This window comes from the organism of the source record quoted next, unplaced genomic scaffold (genome assembly GCF_019419815.1).
Source record: "Pyrus x bretschneideri cultivar Hongxiangsu unplaced genomic scaffold, Pyrus_bretschneideri_v1 Contig2, whole genome shotgun sequence".
NCBI classification, from domain to species: Eukaryota; Viridiplantae; Streptophyta; class Magnoliopsida; order Rosales; family Rosaceae; genus Pyrus; species Pyrus x bretschneideri.
In genome coordinates this window covers 6,917,864-6,942,612 of record NW_025999501.1, presented here as the reverse complement: position 1 = coordinate 6,942,612, position 24,749 = coordinate 6,917,864, and the positions used below count along the sequence as shown (strand labels likewise).

General features: G+C 34.2%; 1 long non-coding RNA gene across 1 annotated transcript; it reads left to right on the top strand.

Annotated features, from left to right (window-relative positions):
- The first annotated feature begins 17,221 nt into the window (after window positions 1-17,221).
- LOC125476883 lies at window positions 17,222-18,149 on the top strand. The gene is made up of 2 exons (XR_007258098.1): window positions 17,222-17,541; window positions 17,815-18,149. It is a non-coding gene; the product is annotated as an uncharacterized LOC125476883 (long non-coding RNA).
- The last annotated feature ends 6,600 nt before the right edge of the window (window positions 18,150-24,749 follow it).

Genomic DNA, 24,749 nt, shown 5'->3' with positions numbered 1-24,749 from the left:
GCCAGTGCACATAAATGTGATTTAAGACTTATGTTCCAAATCACGATCACATGAATCATATAGAAAATATAATCACATTGGATGGTAGACATGAATTAACTATTAACCAAACAACGTGATGAACAATATTGATTTAGAGAATGGCTGTATTGCATTGTATTTCCAACTAAATATGTTTTCTGCCTCTTCTGGTTAGTCTGGGTAACTACACACTGCTAGGTGCCAATCATAACTTGTAGAAGCTTTGAGGATTAGCACTTACTAACCTTCACTAAAAGAAGGTAGTTTCAATTTATAATCGATTAGTAAGAGTTTTAATCGTCTACTGCCTCACTAATTAGAACCTAATAGATCGTATATTATGTAAAGTACAATTAAATGGCTTAATTATTTAATGTTATGATCACTAGCGGAGCCAACGTGAGGGCATTGGGCTCCCTTGACCTTAATAGCTTTGTAACTTGTTCCTTTAAAAAACAAGTTGACCCATTTAATAGCATTGTAGCAACAGCCAACAACGGTTGCATGGGCCACAATGGCCAACAAATATTGACCTAAGTTGGGTCACCCAACATGAGCCCACATGTAACCTCTTCGGCCAAGCAACAACAAAATATAAGAAAATAAAAAATAATTTTTAATTAATAATTTTTCTATTTTAACGTTCACCAGCTGCTCCACCATAACACATTTGAGGTTTTCTCTCTACGCGCGTGACTCCACCATACCACTGGTGCCATATCCATTCAAATTTCAACTTTCTCTGTTCGTCAAGTTTAATCAGGTACCCTCCACTCCAAATTTCCAATCATTGACAATTTTGTTATCTTAGATTTATTGTGGGTTTTAAGGTTTCATTCAATTTCATTTATGAATAAAATAAGGATTAGGTCTGAGAGTTATTCCTGTTTTTCCTTCAATTCCAATTTAGAATTAGGCATGAGAGGGGCAGAGTGTCATCCTCGTATACATTTATAACATTAGGCATGAAAAAAGTTCTTGAATATAGTATAATTTAGTCAAATTATATATTCTTTTAGTGCATATGCAAATATGTTCATAATTTGTTTATTCCAAATTTCATTAGTTAATTATATAATTCCTAATTTTTCATTAGTTAATTCCATTAGCCAAGCCTCAATCACTGAAGACAAAAATTGCCTAATAGTGTTTTTTATTACTTATAATTTGATTGAGTCAATTGTTGTTAATTTGATCAAATTTATATTATGTTGTTGATTCTTTTTGGTATTATTTGAAACAGATAGGTATTTTAAGAGAAAATCAACCGAAGATAACCTTTCACCCTTTACAACGGATATTCCTGAAAGCTCAAATGAAAATGACATAGAAAGGATACTGGCAAATCTTCCAGGAGATCCTGGGCTTTGACTCCAGATATTAGAATATGATCTAAATATTAGAGATCAGGTCCGAAAAGCTTTTTTACAAAGGGAATTGGGTCAATCTCGAACCCATCAATTTCTATATATGTCATTTGTAGAAGTACAATGTTGTTTCAATCCGAAATGGTTCAATGACTTTCCTACTTGGTTGGAGTATAGCATATCCAAAAATGTTGTTTTCTGTCGAAGTTGTTATCTCTTCAAGTTAGATATTCCAGACCAAGTAGGTAATGACAATTTTACTAGCAAAGGTTTTCATAATTGGAAGAAAAAATGTCGACTTCAAGTTCATGTTGAAGGCCCTTATGGTGCTCAGAACCAAGCTTTACTTCAGTTTGAAGCTTTAATGAATCATAATCAACATATTCAAGCAATTGTCCACAAGCAGTTAGATCAAGCATTTATTGATTATCACACTTGTTTAAATGCATCACTTGATTGCATTCGCTTTTTATTGCAACAAGGTCTTACTTTTCGCAGTCATGATGAAATGAAGATTCAAGCAATAATGGTGGTTTTCTTGAGCTTTTGAAGTTGCTTGTAGATCATAATGATGGATTAAATATGTGGTGTTTAAAAATGCTCCTGAAAATCTCAAGTTAACATCACTTGATATTCAAAAAGATATTGTGTATGTAGCAACATGTGAAACCACCATTGCTATCATGTTTGATATTGGTGATGATGCTTTCCTTTCTATTTTGGTTGATGAATCGGGTGATATATTAGTCAAGAAGCAAATGATAGTTGTACTTCGCTATGTGAATATCAATGGACAAGAAGTTGAAAGATTTGTGGGCATAAAGCATGTTCCTAATACTACTGATTTTTCACTTAAAGAGGCAATTGATCAGTTATTCTCTATAGGATTAAGCATATCTAGATTGCGTGGACAAGGTTATGACGGGGCTAGCAATATGCAAAGTGAGTTTAATGGTCATTTTGAAAGAAAATGTACATTTTATATTCATTGCGTGGACAAGGTTAAGACACTAATTTTCATAATGGTCATTATGATGGGGCTAGCAATATGCGTGGGCAAGGTTAAGACACTTATTTTGAAAGAAAATGAACATTTGATATTCATTGTTTTGTACATCAACTTCAACTTGCTCTTATAGCTGTGGAAAAAAATCATATTCAAATTGGCCCTTTTTTTTTCTACTTAGTTAATAATGTTGTTACTATTGTCGGAGCATCATGTAAACGTCGAGGCATAGTTAGAGAAAGATAACAAGCCAAAGTTATGGAAGCTATTCAAAATTATGAGCTTCCAAGTGGGCAAGGCTTGAATCAAGAAACTAGTCTTAAACATGCAAGAGATGCACTTTGAGGCTCACACTACGGTACCTTGGTAAGCTTGATTAATATGTTATCTTTTGTAATTGAAATGCTTGAGATGATTGTAGATGATAGTGTAAGTCTTGATCAAAGAGGTGAAAGCAGATATTTTATTGAATCTTTTGCAATCTTTTGATTTTGTCTCTCCTCTCTTTCTGATGAAAGAAATATTGGGAATCATAAATATGTTGTCACAGATATTGCAAAAGAAAGATCTCGATGTAGTGAGTGTTATGGCTTTAGTTAAAGCATGTAAGCAACAACTACAAGCAACGAGGGATAATGGATGGGATGTTTGGCTTGATAAAGTTTTTTTTTTTTTTTTTTTTGTGGCAAGCATGATATTGATATTCCTGATATGAATGATATCTTTGTAGCTAGAGGGAGGTCACGACGTAGAGTTGAAAATTTGACAAACCTTCATCACTACCGTGTTGATCTCTTTATTGATGTTATTGATAAGAAACTTCAATAGTTGAACAATCACTTTAATGAGGCAAGTATAGAGTTGCTTCTTTGCGTTGCATGCTTAAGCCCAGATGACTTATTCTTAGCTTTTGACATTGAAAAGTTAGTTTGTCTTACTCAATTTTATCCAAAAGATTTTTCTAATATGGGGCTTACACTTCTTAAAGATGAATTGAAGAATTATATTTTTTATATGCGTTTGCATAATGAATTTTCTACGTTGAAATGAATTAGTAGCCTTGCACAAATGTTGATGGAGACAAAGAGGGATAAACAGTATCCCTTGGTGTACTTACTAGTGAAATTAGCATTGATTTTACCTGTTGCGACTGCTTCAGTTGAAAGAGCTTTTTCGGTGATAAAAATTGTAAAGAATCCACATCGTAATAGGATGGGTGATAGAGTTGAATGATAGTTTGGCTGTATACATTGAGAAAGATGTATTTGATTCTATTGATAATGATGTTGTAATACAACGTTTCCAAAATATGAGAACATGTTGTGGACAATAATAAATGAAAATATAATTGATTTTTGAAAGCTATTTTTTGACGCTATTGTCTTAAATTCTTGACTCCGCTACTGGTTATGATAAATTAAATGTTAATTAATGAAATGAATAAAGTTCAAATTGGGCCTTTAGCTAGTTTTGGGCTTCATAGTTTAATGGGTTTTGAACTATCAAGCTTAATAGGTTAAATGGCATAACAACTTAAAACTAAAAAGCCCAAAAGGCTCACTAAGCCTAGTGAGGCCGCCCATATAGAGAGTGAGCAACAAGAAAGAGCTTAAGCCGATGAAGTCAGAAAAGATAGTTGGATTATGTTTGAGAAAGTGAGCAATATTTGGGATAGAGAGGCAAAGAGGAAGACATAGCCATCCAGAAACTATTGTTCGAGGAATGATTGACTATAACAAGGAGGGACAACGCACAATTAGGATTTTGAAAACAATAGGAAAATCAAAAGTACATATACGATCAAGAAATTTTAATTCACTTTGATTGAAAGTGTTTAGCTGTGTACAATATAGATAATTACATTAAAAACTAGGGAACTTTAACGAAAAACTCTCGATACTATTCACTTTAACAAAAAACCATATTTTTACACTAAAAAGTCAATCCTGGTATTATTCACTTTACCTTTTATTTTGTACTTATTGTTAAAACTCAAAGTTTTCAAACCATTTTCATTAGTTTTCCTTAAAAACTATATTAAGTAGGAATCTACAACTTACAGGCTTCTAGAACCACCCTTAAGCCCGTGGGCTTCTGTAACATAAAACCTAGCCAATAAGCTAAAGCGTTGATAATCTGAACAGAAATACAAAGTTTTAAGTTTATCCAATGTTGTGATAAAATAACTGTTGAGAATGAATTTTACATTGATGAGATAAGAGACTTTATATAATTTATAAGTAGTTGGTCCTCATATGTGACAATTGGTTTATGATGGAACCTTAACTTTTTTCATGGTATGAGAACCAAGTTGCCTCACGTGTGAAGTCCAACAACTACATAACTCTACGTCACTCCATTTGTATGTCTACGTGAAGGGGCATTTAAGAATCAATTCCATTGTCGTACATTGTTGAGAGAAGGGACATTCGATCCATGAACTTGTAAATAATAAAACCTCAACTTTCTTTCCTTACAATTCAAGATTCTATTCATCGATCAACTAGTGAGTTGTTAAGTAACCGAGTTGTTAATTTTAATTTTTGTATAATTGCCATGTGTTTTTCCTCCCACATATGCTTTCCTCGTCTTCCATCTTTTTTCTCACGGCTTTGGCTATTATAATAATATTTTAACTTAACATAACAAATCGCAAAACACGAAAGCTGATCGTCCATTCAACAGTTTAAGATGAATCCATCTTTTTTCTCACGGCTTTAGCTATTATAATAATATTTTAACTTAAACATAATATATCGCAGAGCACGAAAATTGACCGTCCATTCAACAGTTTAAGGTTTCATCTGTTTTCTTTTTCAAGCTTTTAAACCTATGGCCGAAATGGTGATGGAATCTTCGGTTACTGGTTCATATCGGCACAAAGATTTATTTATTTGGAAAATTAAAAAGAAACTGTATCTACAGAGTGGCATTTTTTATTTAATCCAATTATACTTTAACTTTTGGACTTTTGAAACCTAATAAGTGGCCGGGTGAGCGTGTTAGCTAAAGGGCTTTTTTTTTTTTTTTTTTTTCTTTTAATTTAATTTAATTTTTTTGGAGAAAGCAAAAGGGATTTTGGAATCAAGCTTTACACTGCAAAAGAACTATGCATCCACGCGGCGGCCATATACGCCACTTTATGGAGCTTATCTGATCGCATAAGTCACAGAAAAATCTTTTTACTGAATTGTATTGAACGTCTGGGATTTGACAAGATTCTTGGCTTCTAAGCTAAAGATGAAGAAAAATAATAAATACCTTAGTTCCTTGAAATTAAAAAATAAAGTTTCAAGGAGAGAGTGGGGAACGCTGACGGAGTTTTTTTTCTTCACGAAAAAAGTTAATGGAGAAAGCAAAATGTTTAAGGGATTATTCACAATATCTCGGTGTGGAATGGTCCGCAATATTTCGAGTACAGAGTTTTCCGGTTTGTAATTCTAAGGTGCAACCATTTTAATAGAGAGTGATTCAAGAATTTAGAGAATTGGATGATTTAGTACTGAAATATTTTATAAAAGTGAGTAATTTATAGTACAAATAAAATTACTTGATTTACAAAAATTCAAAAAAAATAACGAGAATAAGTAATTCTAACCTAACTCTAAGAGGTAACGGAATTCTTAATGGATTCATCTAGCTAGTGAACACACTAATTAATGTAGGAATAATCAGTTTTACTTTGTAATCAAAGATGCAACTGTCAATTAACCTGATTTAATAGATGTAAGCAACAAGAAACTTGATTAATTTACGCTTCACATCTTAATTAGTTTGTGTTGGATTCACGTACTATATATATTATAATGCAATGACTATTGAAATATAGCATATCGGCAGAATGAGAAGGAAAAAAAGTTTAAATATTTTAACCCCGCTCCAACTAGTACTGAGGTCTTTTGTGATAAAACCTAGGCCTGGCAATTTCTGACACGACCCGATAACCCGACACGACACGACACGAAATTAACAGGTGTTTGGGTCGACACGATAACGAATCGGGTCTTATCGGGTAACCCGATAAGCACCTGTTAAGATAACGGGTCGGGTCGGGTATACACGTGGGTAAACACGATACACGATAAGCAGAATATTATTTTTATAATTTTATAACCCCTAAAAAAATATTGTAATAATTATATACATTAATTTTACAATTTTATACCCCTAAAAATTATAATAAATATATATATATATTAAATTAACTATAAAATTTATAATAATTATAATAATTATATATACTATAATAATTATACCCCCAAAATATTAAGTCTATCTATACTAATTATATTATATATATATATTAAATTTTATAAATATTATAATGCATATTAATTAATAATTTAATATGCATGATCATGCATTTGCCAACTTGCCATCCTTTTTGAAGAAAAAAAATGGAGGGAAAATGAAAATGTTAAGAAAAGTTGAAAATAAAACAAAAAAGTGAGGGAATTAGGGAAAGATGTTGGAGGGAAAAGTGAAAATGATAAGAAAAAGTTGAAAAGGAAACAAAAAAGAGAGGGAAAAATGAAAATTAATAGAAGTGGTGAGAAATTTTTTTTTTTTTTTTTAAGTTATTAACTTTTTATCACACACATGACTGTCATGACATATCTCACTATTTTTATAATGAACACGTGACACGTGATGTATCTACTATTCCGTGTACCAGTCAATTATAATTTATACGTACAAAATAAATAGATTTAAATCTACTTAATAAATATATATATACACACACACACACACACGGAACTTGATTGATGGCATACGAATTCTCCAAAACTAATTTCAACGATCTAAACCGTCAAAATTGTTTGTATATGCTTGGAGATCACATCAGCAAAAAATCACAAAAAAAAAACATTCAGAGATCAAGTAACGGGACAAAGCTTTTCAACGGTTATAAACGAAAAATCAAGATTTAACGGTTATTTTAACTCCGATTTTGATGATTTTTTATAACTACACTTCTTGACCCTATATGAATACAATGAATGAATTCGATCTTCAATTTAAAATATTTACACAAGTGGATACCACAAAATCTTATGTTATACTTAATAAAAGTATAAATAAACTCTAAGTGTTAGTCAATCTATCGTTTTACGAATTCTCCAAAACTAATTTCAACGATCCGAACCGTCAAAATTGTTTGTATATGCTTGGAGATCACATCAGCAAAAAATCACAAAAAAAAAAACATTCAAAGATCAAGTAACGGGACAAAGCTTTTCAACGGTTATAAACGAAAAATCAAGATTTAACGGTTATTTTAACTCCGATTTTGATGATTTTTTATAACTACACTCCTTGACCCTATATGAATACAATGAATGAATTCGATCTTCAATTTAAAATATTTACACAAGTGGATACCACAAAATCTTATGTTATACTTAATAAAAGTATAAATAAACTCTAAGTGTTAGTCAATCTATCATTTTACGAATTCTCCAAAACTAATTTCAACGATCAAAACTGTCAAAATTGTTTGTATATGCTTGGAGATCACATCAGCAAAAAATCACAAAAAAAAACATTCAAAGATCAAGTAACGGGACAAAGCTTTTCAACGGTTATAAACGAAAAATCAAGATTTAACGGTTATTTTAACTCCGATTTTGATGATTTTTTATAACTACACTCCTTGACCCTATATGAATACAATGAATGAATTCGATCTTCAATTTAAAATATTTACACAAGTGGATACCACAAAATCTTATGTTATACTTAATAAAAGTATAAATAAACTCTAAGTGTTAGTCAATCTATCATTTTACGAATTCTCCAAAACTAATTTCAACGATCAAAACCGTCAAAATTGTTTGTATATGCTTGGAGATCACATCAGCAAAAAATCACAAAAAAAAAACATTCAAAGATCAAGTAACGGGACAAAGCTTTTCAACGGTTATAAACGAAAAATCAAGATTTAACGGTTATTTTAACTCCGATTTTGATGATTTTTTATAACTACACTCCTTGACCCTATATGAATACAATGAATGAATTCGATATTCAATTTAAAATATTTACACAAGTGGATACCACAAAATCTTATGTTATACTTAATAAAAGTATAAATAAACTCTAAGTGTTAGTCAATCTATCATTTTACGAATTCTCCAAAACTAATTTCAACGATCAAAACCGTCAAAATTGTTTGTATATGCTTGGAGATCACATCAGCAAAAAATCACAAAAAGAAAACATTCAGAGATCAAGTAACGGGACAAAGCTTTTCAACGGTTATAAGCGAAAAATCACGATTTAACGGTTATTTTAACTCCGATTTTGATGATTTTTTATAACTACACTTCTTGACCCTATATGAATACAATGAATGAATTCGATCTTCAATTTAAAATATTTACACAAGTGGATACCACAAAATCTTATGTTATACTTAATAAAAGTATAAATAAACTCTAAGTGTTAGTCAATCTATCGTTTTACGAATTCTCCAAAACTAATTTCAACGATCCAAACCGTCAAAATTGTTTGTATATGCTTGGAGATCACATCAGCAAAAAATCACAAAAAAAAAACATTCAAAGATCAAGTAACGGGACAAAGCTTTTCAACGGTTATAAATAAAAAATCAAGATTTAACGGTTATTTTAACTCCGATTTTGATGATTTTTTATAACTACACTCCTTGACCCTATATGAATACAATGAATGAATTCGATCTTCAATTTAAAATATTTACACAAGTGGATACCACAAAATCTTATGTTATACTTAATAAAAGTATAAATAAACTCTAAGTGTTAGTCAATCTATCATTTTACGAATTCTCCAAAACTAAATTCAACGATCAAAACCGTCAAAATTGTTTGTATATGCTTGGAGATCACATCAGCAAAAAATCACAAAAAAAAAACATTCAAAGATCAAGTAACGGGACAAAGCTTTTCAACGGTTATAAACGAAAAATCAAGATTTAACGGTTATTTTAACTCCGATTTTGATGATTTTTTATAACTACACTCCTTGACCCTATATGAATACAATGAATGAAATCGATCTTCAATTTAAAATATTTACAAAAGTGGATACCACAAAATCTTATGTTATACTTAATAAAAGTATAAATAAACTCTAAGTGTTAGTCAATCTATCATTTTACGAATTCTCCAAAACTAATTTCAACGATCAAAACCGTCAAAATTGTTTGTATATGCTTGGAGATCACATCAGCAAAAAATCACAAAAAAAAAACATTCAGAGATCAAGTAACGGGACAAAGCTTTTCGACGGTTATAAACGAAAAATCAAGATTTAACGGTTATTTTAACTCCGATTTTGATGATTTTTTATAACTACACTCCTTGACCCTATATGAATACAATGAATGAATTCGATCTTCAATTTAAAATATTTACACAAGTGGATACCACAAATCTTATGTTATACTTAATAAAAGTATAAATAAACTCTAAGTGTTAGTCAATCTATCGTTTTACGAATTCTCCAAAACTAATTTCAACGATCCAAACCGTCAAAATTCTTTGTATATGCTTGGAGATCACATCAACAAACTCTTTATCCTTGCACATAAAATATTTGTAATAGATTAGTAGTGTATGTATTATTTTTTTATTAGGCTTTCATTTTCGAGTGTAGATATAGTACTTGAACGAGAAATGTTTTAATGTTTTCAAGTAATATTTATGTCGCAATGTGTGGTATGTGCAAATTGTAAAAAAATATATTTTTTTCTTAATGGGTCATAACGGGTCATAACGGGTTGGGTCACTTTACCCGTTGGGTAAAGTGACACGACCTGTTAAGGACCCGTTAAGATAACGGGTGTGACACGACACGACCCGTTAAGATAACAGGTGTTACACGAAAACGACACGAACACGACAGACACGACCCGTTTGCCAGACCTAATTAAAACCTCATGTTTGTTGGAGTATGCAAATGATAATAACAAGGTGGAGACAATATCAGTGTTGTTAAAAGTGAGCATTTGACCCGTTTTTTTCACAATTTGAAAATGACTAAATTCACCATTGATAGACAATGTGGGGTAATGTAACTAACTTTGTGAAATGGTGGGACTGAAATTCTGTTGGAGATAGAGTATGACAGAATAAAGAGAGCTGATTTTGTTGGAGGTTAAATTAATTAAATGTTAAACAAAGATCAGTGATTTGTAAAAGTAGGCGACATTATTCTTAAGGAATATTAATGAAAATGATTTCAAAACTTTGAGTTTTAAAGATAAGAATAAAATAAAGGGTAAAATGAATAGTACCAGAATTGACTTTTTAGTGTAAAAATGTGGTTTTTCGTTAAAGTAAACAATACCGGAAGCTTTTCGTTAAAGTTTTCTTATTCTTAATCACGGGTTGAGATATGACTGGAATCCCTCTCTAGATTAGAATCCATGAGAGAGTATATAAGGCACTAAGCTCGTGAGTTTTAAGTCACGAAAGAGGAGGATTGCAATAACCTCGAAGCTAGTTTAAACTAGTGGAAGGTTGTCTGCAGAGGAAATTAAAACAGCGACGAAATTTCCAAACCAGTTAAAACTTATATCGATTGATCAATCGGTTGATGTCGGTTGCAGAAAATTAATAATAATAATGTAAAGGAGCTAGAGACCTTCTTCAACATCACACAGCACAGACAGCTTCTTAGCCTTCTTCATGAGTTTTCATTTTTCCTCTCATGGAAAGCTCTTTAAACTAGCCATGGAAACACAATGGAAAGCTCCTTAGATGTCTATGCTGTGTGATGCTGAGATTGGAGTCTTCATTTTCTCCTCCCATGGAAAGCTCTATGAACTAGCCACCAGAAGGTCTCTAGTTCTCTACTTAATAATAATAATAATAATAATAATCTATAGTTTTCTTGCTACAATTTCAGTTACCATATAATTAAGTAGTGTGCTGTACAATAGAAATAAAATTTACAATCAGTAGACCTAAGTGTTATATAATTATTAACTCTTTGAATATTGTATTAATTTAAAGAAATATAGCTTTTAGATTAATTCTGATTGAACTGCTCTGTTATATATTATGGTAGAAGCATGCAAGAGCTGATTGAGAGGTATATGAAGATGAAGGCTGTCTCAGGCTGAACAAACCATGGAAACACAAACTCAGGTACAATTTAGCTACTGTTTAATTTGTTACTTCTTTTCATATTTAGTCATTTATTTGTTCCATTACACTGAATAACTTCTCATGTTTATTTTTACGGAAGATATGAGACACCTAATTATAGGAAGAGATATGCTAGGGAGACTCTCTCAAACATGGACTTTTCATAGACTCTCTGTCACCTCACAGTTTAACTTCATGTCATGTGCCAACATTATAAAACGTTGTGTAATAAACATGAGGTGGTAGCGAATCTATGAACAGCCTCACTTTTGAAAGAGTCTCGAATATACAATAAATACTAACTAAATGTACACACATAGTATTTACTTAATATTTAGGGTTCATTTGAAAATGTTTTTAAAATAACTGAAAACGCTTTTGGCGAAAATATTGTTGGAACCAATTCTTAGTAAAAATACAAGTAAACCTAGAAAAACACTTGAACTAGTGCTTCTTATATGAAGCACTTCAAGTGCTTTTGAAACTCAAAAACATTTTCTCTAAAAACTTTTAGTCGTCTTAAAAGCACTTTCAAACAAACCTTTAGTTAATATTTAATTGCACATTCGAGATTCCTGTAATTAGGTGTCTAATGTCGTTTGGCCTTACAAAAGAGTTTAGTAAACTCAAGTGTTGACTAGCTAACCACTCATGTTCATGTAGCTGAATCCCCTTATGCTTTGTATTGGTATATAGGATGCGAAAAAGGAGATTAACTTACTGAAACAGAAGATTGAAATACTCCAAAAAGGCCTCAGGTATTACAAATTAAAAAAAACGAATTAAAAGAGTGTCAAAATTTTGAATTTTAATAAAAAATCATGTAATAACTTTATTTAATGGTTATAATAAAGCTTAATATCAAATAGCCTAATAAAATTGGCCCAAGCAAATTAATTTATCGAGCTTCTGATTTTATCCCCTACGTCAAGTCTGGGCATGTTTATTGTGGTCCGTTTCCTTCAAATAGAGAGAGAAAACATATTCATTTCTCTCTCTAAGAGCAACTCCAGCGTTGGAGCCCTCCCCCCTGGCAATACACTATTCAATCCACCTAATGAACAGTAATTGCCCTTAATGAACAGTAAGTAGCCCTGGCAATAGATTTTGCATCTCCACCGTTACACTTCTATAGCCCTGGCAATAGGCAATAAAATATTAGTATTTTTTTTATTTATAAAATTAATACAAAATAATTTTAAATGTAATATCGGATAAGATTTTTAATCGTTGTCGGTGCACCACGTGTCATTATCCTAAGTATTATTAAATAATACAAAATAAATAATTATAATATGGATTTCTGATAAGATTATTAACCAATCACGTCGCGCCACGTGTCATAATCGGTTCACAATCTTTGAGGATAGATTTCCATCAGATTTTAAACGAATGACGGCATGCCACGTGTCATAATCTGTTAACAATCTTGGATGATAGATTTCCATCAGATTTTTAACGAATGACGGCATGCCACGTGGCATTATGCAGAACCTAATCCTTTCTGAATCCTCTATATAATTCACCATCCATCTTCACAAATCTCACACCAAAATTCTCAAGATCTCTATCATTATTCATAATTTCTGCTTCCTTATTCACAAAAATCAGTTTCAATATTCATAGTTTCTGTTTCTTTCTTTCAATGTCTTCTTCTTCTTCCTCAAGGATGATGTGGGAATTGAATCAGGAAGAGGAAGACTTGTTTAACCAATCAGAATCAATGTTCAATCAGCAGGGGGTAAGAAATGAGAGGGAAGAAGATGAGGAGCGTCAAATGAGAGATGACGACGTAAGAAGGGGCAGAGCCTCACATTCCCGTCGAGTCATCCAAGCTGCGGCTCAGATTTGCAGGCCAAGGCGTTCCGGAAACCTTGATAGAAGCAGGCAACGACGAGGTATGGAACTCTTGGATGATTATTTTGTTCCTAATAGTGCATTCCCTGATACGTACTTTAGACGTCGTTTTAGAATGGAACGACATTTGTTCAACAAAATCATGATTGCTGTTTGCAACCATGATTCTTATTTTGTGCAAAAAAAAGATGCTTTTGGTGCTATGGGTCTACTACCGGAGCAAAAAATTACTGCTGCCTTGCGGATGCTTGCATATGGAGCATCTGCAGACCAAGTGGATGAGATAACGAGGATGGGGCAATCAACCATTCTTGAGTCCCTGATGAGGTTTTGCGGAGCAATCGAATCTATCTACACCGCTGAGTACCTCCGCAAACCCACACACATGGACTTGGAGCGGCTGTTGAAGAAGGCGGAGATGCGTGGCTTTCCTGGGATGATTGGAAGCATTGATTGTATGCATTGGACGTGGAAAAATTGTCCAAGTGCATGGCAAGGCGCTTACGGGGACAGAAAAGGGGCAAAAAGTATCATTCTGGAGGCGGTGGCATCTTTTGATACATGGATTTGGCACGCCTTTTTCGGGGTCCCGGGAGCTCAAAATGACATCAACGTCCTTGCCCAATCCCCAGTGTTCAACGATGTCCTGCAAGGAAAGGCACCAAAAGTTACATATGAGGTCAACGGACGTATGTACGACGGGCCATACTACCTAGCTGACGGCATCTACCCGCGCTGGTCAACATTTGTCAAAACAGTGCCACGTCCGCGGAGTGCGAAGGAAAAACACTTTGCAAGTTGTCAAGAGGGGTGCAGGAAGGATGTGGAGCGTTGTTTTGGTATCCTCCAAGCTCGCTGGGCGATCGTCAGGGGTGCTGCCAGATTGTTTGATGTAGAGTCGCTTCGATCCATCATGATGACGTGCATCATTCTTCACAACATGATTGTGGAAGATGAGTACGATTATGAAGCTGTTGATGAATATGAGCCAGACCCGATGAACAATTCAAGAACACGTATATATTGTGCTCATGACGCCACCGATGACCCCGTGCAACATGAGCCATTACAAAGGGATGGACGTTACAATGAAAGGCTCATTCAACGATATACTGCATTTCAAATGCCAGACATGCACAATGCCCGACAAATTGACTTGATAGAGCACCAGTGGGCATTGAAACAAGCTGAGGATAATTAAGTTCATTTTAGTGTGTTATTTTGAATTTGGTATGTTTATGTTATTTTATTTGGTGTGTTTTATTATTTGGTATGTTTATGTAATTTTTTTATGTTTATGTTTATGTAATTCTTAGTATATGTTTATGTTTATGTTTATGTAATTTTTTTATGTTTATGTTTATGTAATTTTTTTATGTTTATGTTTATGTAATTCTTAGTATGTTTATGTTTATGTTTATGTAATTTTGTTATGTTTATGTTTATGTAATTCTTAGTATGTTTATGTTTATGTTTATGTTTATGTTTAATGGACTTTTAACAACATAAATAACTTACCAAATTAAATAACTTACCAAATTAATTCTTAATATAAATAACTTACCAAATTAATTTGAATAAATATTCATGAACATGGAAACAACATAAATAATACAAACAATAAATAATAAATTACAACCCAAAGTGATTGGAAAATTATGGGCTCCGATTACAAAAAGTACTCTATTCATCATCACTTAACCAATTTGTGCTGCTAGGATGATCTTCTCTTGCGGTGCTAGAACCACCTTGGCTTGCTATTGTTTCTCTTGCACGCCTCCTTCGCACCACGTCCGTTTTCTCTGACTTCCAAAAAATTTAGAATTTGGAGACTTCCCTTCTAAAGACATGTTCATAATCTCACGATCTTGTTGAGCTCGTCTTTCTTCTCTAACATGTTCCCTTTCTTGCCTAAGTAGCTCTCTTTCTCTCTCATTAGCATAAAATTCTCTCTCAACAGCTGCTGCTTTTGATGCCTTATCAGCCTTATCAGCCTCATCTTTCGCCAGTTCCCTCGCCAAAGTCAATTCACCTTGGCGAGTAAGTTCTTCCATGAACTTTGCATAATCGTTCTTGGAAGCACTCCCTTTTCTCTTTGAAGCCTTCTTACCTTGAGGCTTAATTGGAAAACGGGTCGAACCCGACGCTTGTTCAGGGAGGGGCGTTTCAGGCACTTCTTCTGCATCATCTCCTTTCTCATCATCGGGTGTAGAGTGTAGAGGGGTGCTGTTCATGTGCACTTCTGGACCAACTGACACAACTCTAAATTTAGGACAATCTTTGACAATATTCCAACATTCCCACCGGTTGAATGATTTATTTTTGCTTTTGGTTTTGGCAACGTACCAAGCTTGTGCTTGAAGTTCCTACACAATAAAAATAAGTAACAAATAAATAATTATAATGAAAATAAGTAACTAGCAAATATATACATATATATATATATATATATATATATAAGTAACAAAGATAATGAAAATAAGTAAGAAGGCTTCAAGTTTAGTAAATAATTTTAACCTTAAATATACACATTTTTTTTTCTTAATGTAAGTGATATTATACATTAATTTTAATGAAAATAAGTAACAAATAAATAATACAAACAACATAATTATAATGTAACAAATAAATGTAACAAATAAGTAACAATAACATAATTATAATGTAACAAACAAATTAATAATACAAACAACATAATTATAATGTAACAAACAACATAATTATAATGTAACAAATAAGTAACAATAAATAATAAATTTTGTACGTAACAAATAAAGAATACAAACAATAAATAATAATATCTTGTTACCATATCCGAGTAATTTTCCCCACTTCGAATATTATTACTAGCTTGTGCCAAAGCGTCTCTCCACGTACTAAACGATTGGCTAAGTAATTTCCAACGACTGGACATCGATTCTTTAGTTCTTTGCCCACCAATTTTCTCAAGAAAATTTGTATGAATAAGACTCCACATTTCTCGCAACTGCATCTCATTACCCGTAAGCGAACTATGAGTAATTTCAACCCAGCTAGTACACAACGCAACATCTTCAATAAGCGACCAATTCGTACCTGCACCAGTGGTCATTTTGTTGAAAAAAAATGGATTCAAACTTTGAGACAAAGAAAGGAATGTGATTGAAAGTAGTTGAGAAAATATGAAATTGTTGTGAAGGTAGATGATAATGAGAAGGTATTTATAGAAAAGTAAAAACAATTTTTTTTACAATTTTTTTCAGATTTTTCAGATATTTTTTGAATTTTTTTGAATTTTTTACAATTTTTTTTAAATTTTTATTCAATTAATTAATCTCTGCTGTTGGATATAAAAAAATTTGAATTCCAACGCTCCAGATTGTGCCACGTGTCACAACGGTAACTTTTCAGATTTTTAAAACTATTTTTTCATTTATTTTTTAATTTTTAAAGCATTTTAATATCCACCGTTGATCTCAGATCGAACGGTGGATATTAAATCTGACAGTTTGAATTTTTTTTACCGTTGAGATCTAACGGTCCACATTAAGTGACCGTTAGGATCTAACGTACCGTGGGAAGCCACGTGGCTTCCCAACGGTAACAGACAAACCTTCTTTTTTTTTCTGATTAACGTGTCAGGACGCGCCCCCACGCGCGGGTGGGGTGCACGCGCGGGTGGGGTGCACGCGCCTGACACAAAAAAAATAAAATATTACGCTGACGCCATCCTGGCGTCAGCCTTGCGTCACTCCCACCTCGGGCTCAAGGGCTGGCAATCCCTCACGGACCTGGCCCTCGGGCCTTTGTTCTGGAGCCGGTCCCCCGAGCTAAATGCAACGGTGGGAGTGCTCTAATGTCTGCAATTTTCACATTTCATCAGCCCATCATCCGATCTTCTTCTCCGTCAAACTCTGAAAAATGGCAATGGAAATCTTGATGGATGTATAAACAGGTGCAGGTCTTGCTTCGAAAAGAAGCGAAGATGTCGCATGACCCAGACGACACGCCGTTGCCGAATCTACTTCCGTCGAATAAATCGAGGGGAGTTGGATCATCAAGGGTAGCAGCGAATTGAATTCCCCTTAAACCTGTGCGCGCTGTGCTTTCTCTCTCTCTACAGCTCAACAGAAAACCTCGCTTGCTTTCGTCATCTTGCTCTAATTCCGTCGTCCATGTATGTACCAGTCTCTTTCTTTCTCTCCAACCACTGATCTTTCACTTGTATTTTTTCCTGTTTTTTAATATTTTTCTTGTGACAATTTCGAGCTATTTTTTTTCCTGTTTTTTATAGAAAATGGTTTTTGTCATCTGGAAATAGAAATTTAGGCTTTGGACATGGAATTTTTTTCTGAATTGAAAGTTTCTAGTATAATTTTCAGTTATCTTCTCGTCATTACCGTTTATAGTATTTTGGTTCTGATACAATTTATTTTTAATCCGTGTGTAGGGAACTCTGATACAAATTAACAAATAATTTGTCAATTTTTTGGTGTAAAAGAGGAGCATTGGTACTTTGAATCTGTGTGTAGGAATCATATATGTTTTGTTGATTCTAGCTTTATTGTTGCTTAGGTTTTGGTTTAAAAAGCGTTATGACCCTAGTTAGTCATACTGGTTGTGTCATATGTGATATAGGTGGTAATCTTATAAGTTGGGTTGATCATGTAATAGATATTGATTACCCTAACAAATTATTTGTTAATAATTTTCTTAGTTTTGACAGTACCCAAATTTGGCATGCACTTAAAATGTTAACATTCAATATAATGTCGATTTGGTGTATTATAAAGGGAACTGTTATTAGCACTTTAAAAATTTCATTCTACACTCCTCACAAATGTGTTTTTTTCTAATTATAAAAAGTTTGGAGTGCAAAATGAGATTTTTGAAGTGCCAATAATAATTATCATCTTAAAATATCAATTCGAGTATATTGGAATTGTAAAAATATGAACCTAAAAACATTTAACGAGATGAAGCATTGGGGTTTAGTTTTGTTATTGCACTGTTTGAATATATGTTATAGACATCCTCAACTCAAGAGAGAAGTTTAAAACTCTCCTCGTGAGTTTCATTTTCATGTAAGTGCTTCCTGACAATCGATATTTTCGGATTTAAATTTATAAGTAGTGTCATTGATAGTGTTCACTTTGGAAATAGTGTGAGTGTTCAGTTTTAGAAATAATATCGGTATTCAATTTTAGAAATAGTTGCATTATTTAGTTTCATAAATAGTGTCACTGTTTAGTTTTAGAAATAGTGGTAATGATAGTGTTCAATTCTAGAAACAGTATCGCTGTGCAATTCCAGAAACAGTGACATTGTTTAATTCATAAATAGTGACGGTTTCCAGTTTCAGAAATAGTGTGACACACCTCGACCGGAGTCGAGGCATGCTGGCCATCACCCGAAGTGATGTAACCAAACGTGTAAGTGATGTAAAAATGTGAATAAATTAAAACTGAAACTACTTATTTAAACTAATAAAGTGAGTGTGCAGTAGTGGGTAGAACCTATAGAATACAAATGTTCAGAGCATAGATGACAAAGTAGTGCAGTCAAAACTATTAAGTACTTAATACACAATCGGGAAAAGTCCTACATTATTTATGGATATGTCAGAATTGCCGGATATTCCTTGTATGCCACAGAGTACATCAGCTAACTAGGACCTGGAGGGGCGAAAAACAGAAGGGTGGATAGGCAAAAACAAAAGTTTATAAAATCCATTTATTTGAACATACTAAACCCTCGCCATAAAACATGTATAGTTTCCAGAAAATCATACTACGTATATGTATGAAATCAAATGCAAATCAACAGAAATTTAGAAGTATGCCACATCACAATATCTCAACAGTAATATAAGTAAAATCAGGTGTTCAATCAATTTATACTAGCACAAAAGTCGGAGTCGCCCAATGTGACATGTACGACTGAACTGATGCTCATCAATCTATGCTAGCACACGAGTCGGAGTTGCCTAATGCAACTTGTACAACATGACTGGGTGTAATCATAGTATACGCTTTAGTGCTACAATCACGTGAAGATTGGTGCTATTCGCGGTCACCTACGAGTCGGAGTCGGAGTCGCCTAATGCAAACTGTACAATAGGACTGGCACCTACTTGGATTCAAGGTGAGTGTGCGGTGCGGAGGTGAACGTACACGTGAAAGACTGGCCGTCGCCCTGGGCGAGCACTAACATCGGGGTGCAGCAATGATGAGTAGACTACATAAATATAAGCATGCCATAACGATTCAATAATTCTAGTCAACATAATAAACTTACTTGTGCATCCTGTAGGATTATTTTAGCATTTCACAACAGTATACCATTTCTTATAACGTTATTTAATCATGGCATGATATGCATAAATCAATTCAAAAGCATTTGTGCATAAATCAATTCGAAAGCATTTGTCGATTGATCGTAGCCTTCTAGGCTCCTAGCCTTGCTTGTCCTCATACGTCATTGAGGTAAGTCTCACCTATGTGGGAAATAACTAAACTATTTAATTAATTAACACATACACTAAAAGTTAGGAAAAACCCCATAGTTGCTCAAATGGAAGGTTTGAATATATGAAAACGTTCTCCACAAAGTCACGGACCCTTACGCACCGCCTAGCCCACAGCCACGCGTAGGCCATGCGCCTGGTAGAGACTAACAGAAGATGGGAATGTTCTGTCAGAGTTGACAGAATATTTTGTTAAATAGTAATAGAATCTAATGGCGTTAGAATATTCCGTCAACTTTGACAGAATATTTTCCTTCTTTTTGTGATCCTCCGTTATCCGTCGGCGTTGGCACTGCCATTTCGTTCGTCGGAAACTAGGAAAATCTCGTTAGTTTTTGGGAAAATTTCAAAGCTTTATATCTTACTCATTTCTCAACTATTTTTGACCAACTTTATATGGAAATGAAGATCTGACCTCTAGTATAGCACCCATTACTTCCCATTTTACACTCATTGAAATGACGGTTATTGTATATGCGACAGAGCGGAGCACCAACATTGCTAGGGTTCCTCTGAATCTAAAAGCGGGAACTACCTGTGGACTTGCCGCCCCTTTGCGGCATATTGGAACTTATTTTCAGGAATTACATTAATTTGCGATATCTATTTTCAGGAATTACATTGATTGATTTTTAATTTCAGGGACTATATTGATGGTGAGGGTCAATTTCAAGGACCATTTGTGATAAAAACCCTAATTAAATTGATATTTTTGGAGGAAGGAATTTTGACAACTGCCAATAAGTATCTTCAAGATAAGGTAATCAACATTCTTATTAAAGTTTATGAGTAAATTGTAGCTATAGTCTCAAATTATTAGCCAATTTTCAATTTGGTCCTTTAATTCAATTTTTGTCACATCTCTTCTCAAATTTAATCATATTTTAATCTCTGATGCTGGGAAATGACCCACAGATCCCAGGACATAGAGATTGAGCTCGTTGGAGTACAAGGATTAAGTGGAAGTAGCTGACTGTACTACGATCAAATGAGGTTATCTCTGTAATAATAATCATCCTTTATGGATGAGACTACTTTTTATTTCCTGAGCTATGCTCTGAACTTCGTAATTTGTAATAAGGGTTTCTACCCAGTCACATTGTGCACTATGGTTTCTTTAATTAAAGTTTAAATTTATTCTCACTTTTACACATCAACCATACTTTATGGTTCGTCACCCTCCATGTTTAAGCCTAGCACATAACGATTCAGATGAACATGTGGACATTCCGAATCGAGATGTGTCAATTTTTGAGTTCTCTCCCTCCAAATCATGTGCCAATTGCGCCCTTTTATGACAAAATTTGTAGGGTAAAAATACTTTTCCTATATTGTATATAGTTTTCTAACTTTTTAACTCCTATTTTCTTCTCTTATTTAATTGCAAATTGAAGTTCTAAGTTCAATTTAAAACGATATAGAAAAGGCTGATTAAGGGGTGTGTATTGGAATAAAATTATGTTAGATTTTAAGGGAGTTTATAAATTCATGTGTATTCAATTACGATTTTAAATGAGTCTTTTAAACTTAAGTGATATTCAATCTGAGTATGATGGTATTCAATTTAGACTTGGAAAGTGTCTTTTAAACTCTGAGGGTATTCAATCTAAGTATGGAGGTTCGGAAACTGAACCAAACCGAACCAAACCAAATTCCTTTACACTTAATGAATGTATGCCTACGATGTTTCTTTTGTGAATTGCTAAGTTTGAAACTAAGCCTAGGACTTTTTCAAGGAGCATGCTTGGTTCAATTAGGGAGGATATTTGGTTATGGAGGAAAGTTTTGGAACTTGGAAGAGCTTCTCTATTTGTTTGCTTTTTGAACGGATATGGTGATCATTTTTCTTTGCAATTGAGGTTGTTGATAGAATATGATTACTCTATATGATCTTGTATACATACAACTACCTTCCCACTTTCCCCATTTTCTTATTATTAGTCTACTAATACAAGCCTCTTTTCTAAAATCTATATTAAAAAAGTTCAAGTTTTATAAAATAAAAAAAAAAACTGAAATCGAACCGAACAAAACCAAACTGATAAAAAAAAAAAAAAAAAAAAAACCAAGCAAAAAAAACTGAAATAAAATTGAACCGAACCAAAGTTTTGGTTTGGTTTCGGTTTTGGCAAAAAACCGAACTGAATGAAACCAAACTCACCCCTAATTACCATGACAACCATTAATCCAATTGGGCCTTACATTTATGTCCATGTATATAAAAGGACATTTATGTCCATGTTCCGTCAACTGGGGGAGTAGAGAATAAGGGCTCAACACCTTTCCACCACTGTGATAAAGGGCTACTTGCGTTCCATCAACTTAATTAACCAAAATTAATTACTGGGACTTAAATTGCAACAACGAGAAATACAATGATCAATTTTGTAAGAAATTTTCGTGGAAATTAACATTCCTTTTCTCTTTTTGCATATTTCTTTTATTTGCGTCCCATAATTCACTTTAGAAACTCGATGAGTTGATGATTAAGGGTGGGCACGGGTCAGGCCGGACCCAAATTTAGAGGAATCAGACATTACCCCTTGTAAATGGTAACTGGGCGAGCCGAGCCGGGTAATGGGTTTTGAGAATTTGGAACCAGACCTAACCCGACTCTTTTGAAACGGGCTGAGTCCACAGGTCTAATATCTTTTTTTTTTTTGTTAGCCACAGAAAGGACAACATCGTTGAGTTTGCAATTTGTGCTTGAGCCTAGCCACACCAGTAACTTTAGTTGGAGGCGCTGACCCTGACGCACAAATCAAACCAAGAGATGTCGTCTTCCTCACGGATCCAAGACCTCCACCCTTGCCATTATAAATTACATCAGTTGATGAATCAAAACAAAATCTTACATACCCAGAAGCAAATTTTCCCAAAAGCACTTATTATGCAATCACATCCTCAAAAATCCTATATTCCCAAATCAGAAACCCACATAATTCCTAAGTCAGAAACCCATATAATTCCTAAATCAATTGAAAAACTTATGCAAAAACCCTAAATTCCTAAGTCAGAAACCCTAATTCATAAATTACCTAGGGATTTGCAGGATGATATGGTGGTAGTCAGAACTCGTGATTAGGAGGACCGATGGAGAGTCAGGAGAAATTACCACAATGGTGATGGTGGATGGCTGCTGTGATGTTGACACAGTCAAGGTTGACTCAGTAACTACGGGTGGGAGGAAGAGCGAGAAAGTGTGTAGAGTCGATGGACGAGATGGGAGCATGGGCTCGAGATTGAGGTTTAGACGAGAGAGGAAATGAGATTCAGGGAGGAAAAATTGAGGGAGGAAAGAGTCGCCGCTCGCTGCGAGTGCTCTAGTTGGGAATTCGAGGGAGAAAGAGTCTGTCAGGGTTGAGGAGAGCAGATTGTGGTGGTTGCGGTGAGGAGAACATATGTGATGTTGGAGTCGGGATAGAGACCTCGAGATTAAGGCTTGAATTCTAGAGAGGGGAGAGTTGAGTGAATTGGGTCTGAGAACACGAAATTGGGAGTTTAGGGACGAGACAACTCAGCCAAGAATAATAGAGAAAGGATGATAGATGGTAGAGATTTAATCAAGGTAGGAAATCAACAGTTTGAGTCAAGGGCCCGTTTTCTCCAATTTCTAGAACCGCCCTATCCCCGATATTTACCTAGACTCGCCCTGCCCTGGACCCGTCCCGTACCCACTGTGAACCGCATAGATCCGCCCTGATCCGCGAGTCCAAGACTCGTTTGCCCACCTCTATCAGTGACCAAAGTAATTTGGGGCCTAAGAGCAGTTCCAGTGTGGGAACCCTCCCCCCGGGCAATACACTATGCTATCCACCCAGTGAACAGTAGCTGCCCTAATGAACAGTAACTATCTTTTGCATCTCCACCGTTACACTTCAATAGCCCTGGCAATAGGTAATAAAATATGAGTATTTTTTGTATTTATAAAATAATACAAAATAATTTTATTTGTAATTTCGGATTGGAATTTTTAATCGTTCTCGTTGCGCCACGTGTCATTATCCAAAAATTTATAAAATAATACAAAATAATTTTATTTGTAATTTCGGACCGACAGATTTTTAATCGTTCTCGTTGCTCCATGTGTCGTAATCTGAAAAAGATAATTATTGGTGATGGATTTCCGATAAGATTTTTTTTTTTTAAATTTTTCAATTTTTTTATGTGTAAGGTAGATGATAATGAGAAGGTATTTATACAAAAGTAAAAACAATTTTTTTAAAAAAAATTTCAATTTTTTTTTCGGATTTTTTAAAATTTTAAATTTTTTTTATTCAACTAATTAATCTCTACTGTTGGATATAAAAAAAAATTGAATTTAAACACTCCAGATTGTGCCACGTGTCACAACAATAACATTTCTGATTTTTAAAACTATTATTTATTTATTTATAAAAGGCTAATAATATCAACCGTTGATCTCAGATCCAACGGTTGATATTAAATAAGGTTTTTTTTTATTTTTATTACCGTTGCAAATCAAACGGTCCAAAATGTTTTGCCGTTAAGATCGAACGGATTGTGGGAAGCCACGTGGCTTCCCAATGGTAACAATTTTCAATGGGTTGCGGGCCCCAATTCCTGAAATCTTGTTGGCCCACACTCCTATACGCACGCTTGAAGGCCACGTGCCTGACAGAAAAAATAAAAAAAGTGACTGACGTCTGGGTGACGTTAGCCGTACGTCATAAAACCCTCAGGCTCTCAGGCTGGCAACTCATATCAGCCCCTCCCTCGGGCCGGGCCTGTTCCTCGGGCTGCCACACGGTGGACTCTCTCACTAGGCTCTACGGCCCTGTTCACCAGCCCTTCCCTGAGCACCAGCCAACGCTGGAACTGCTCTAAACACAAACCCA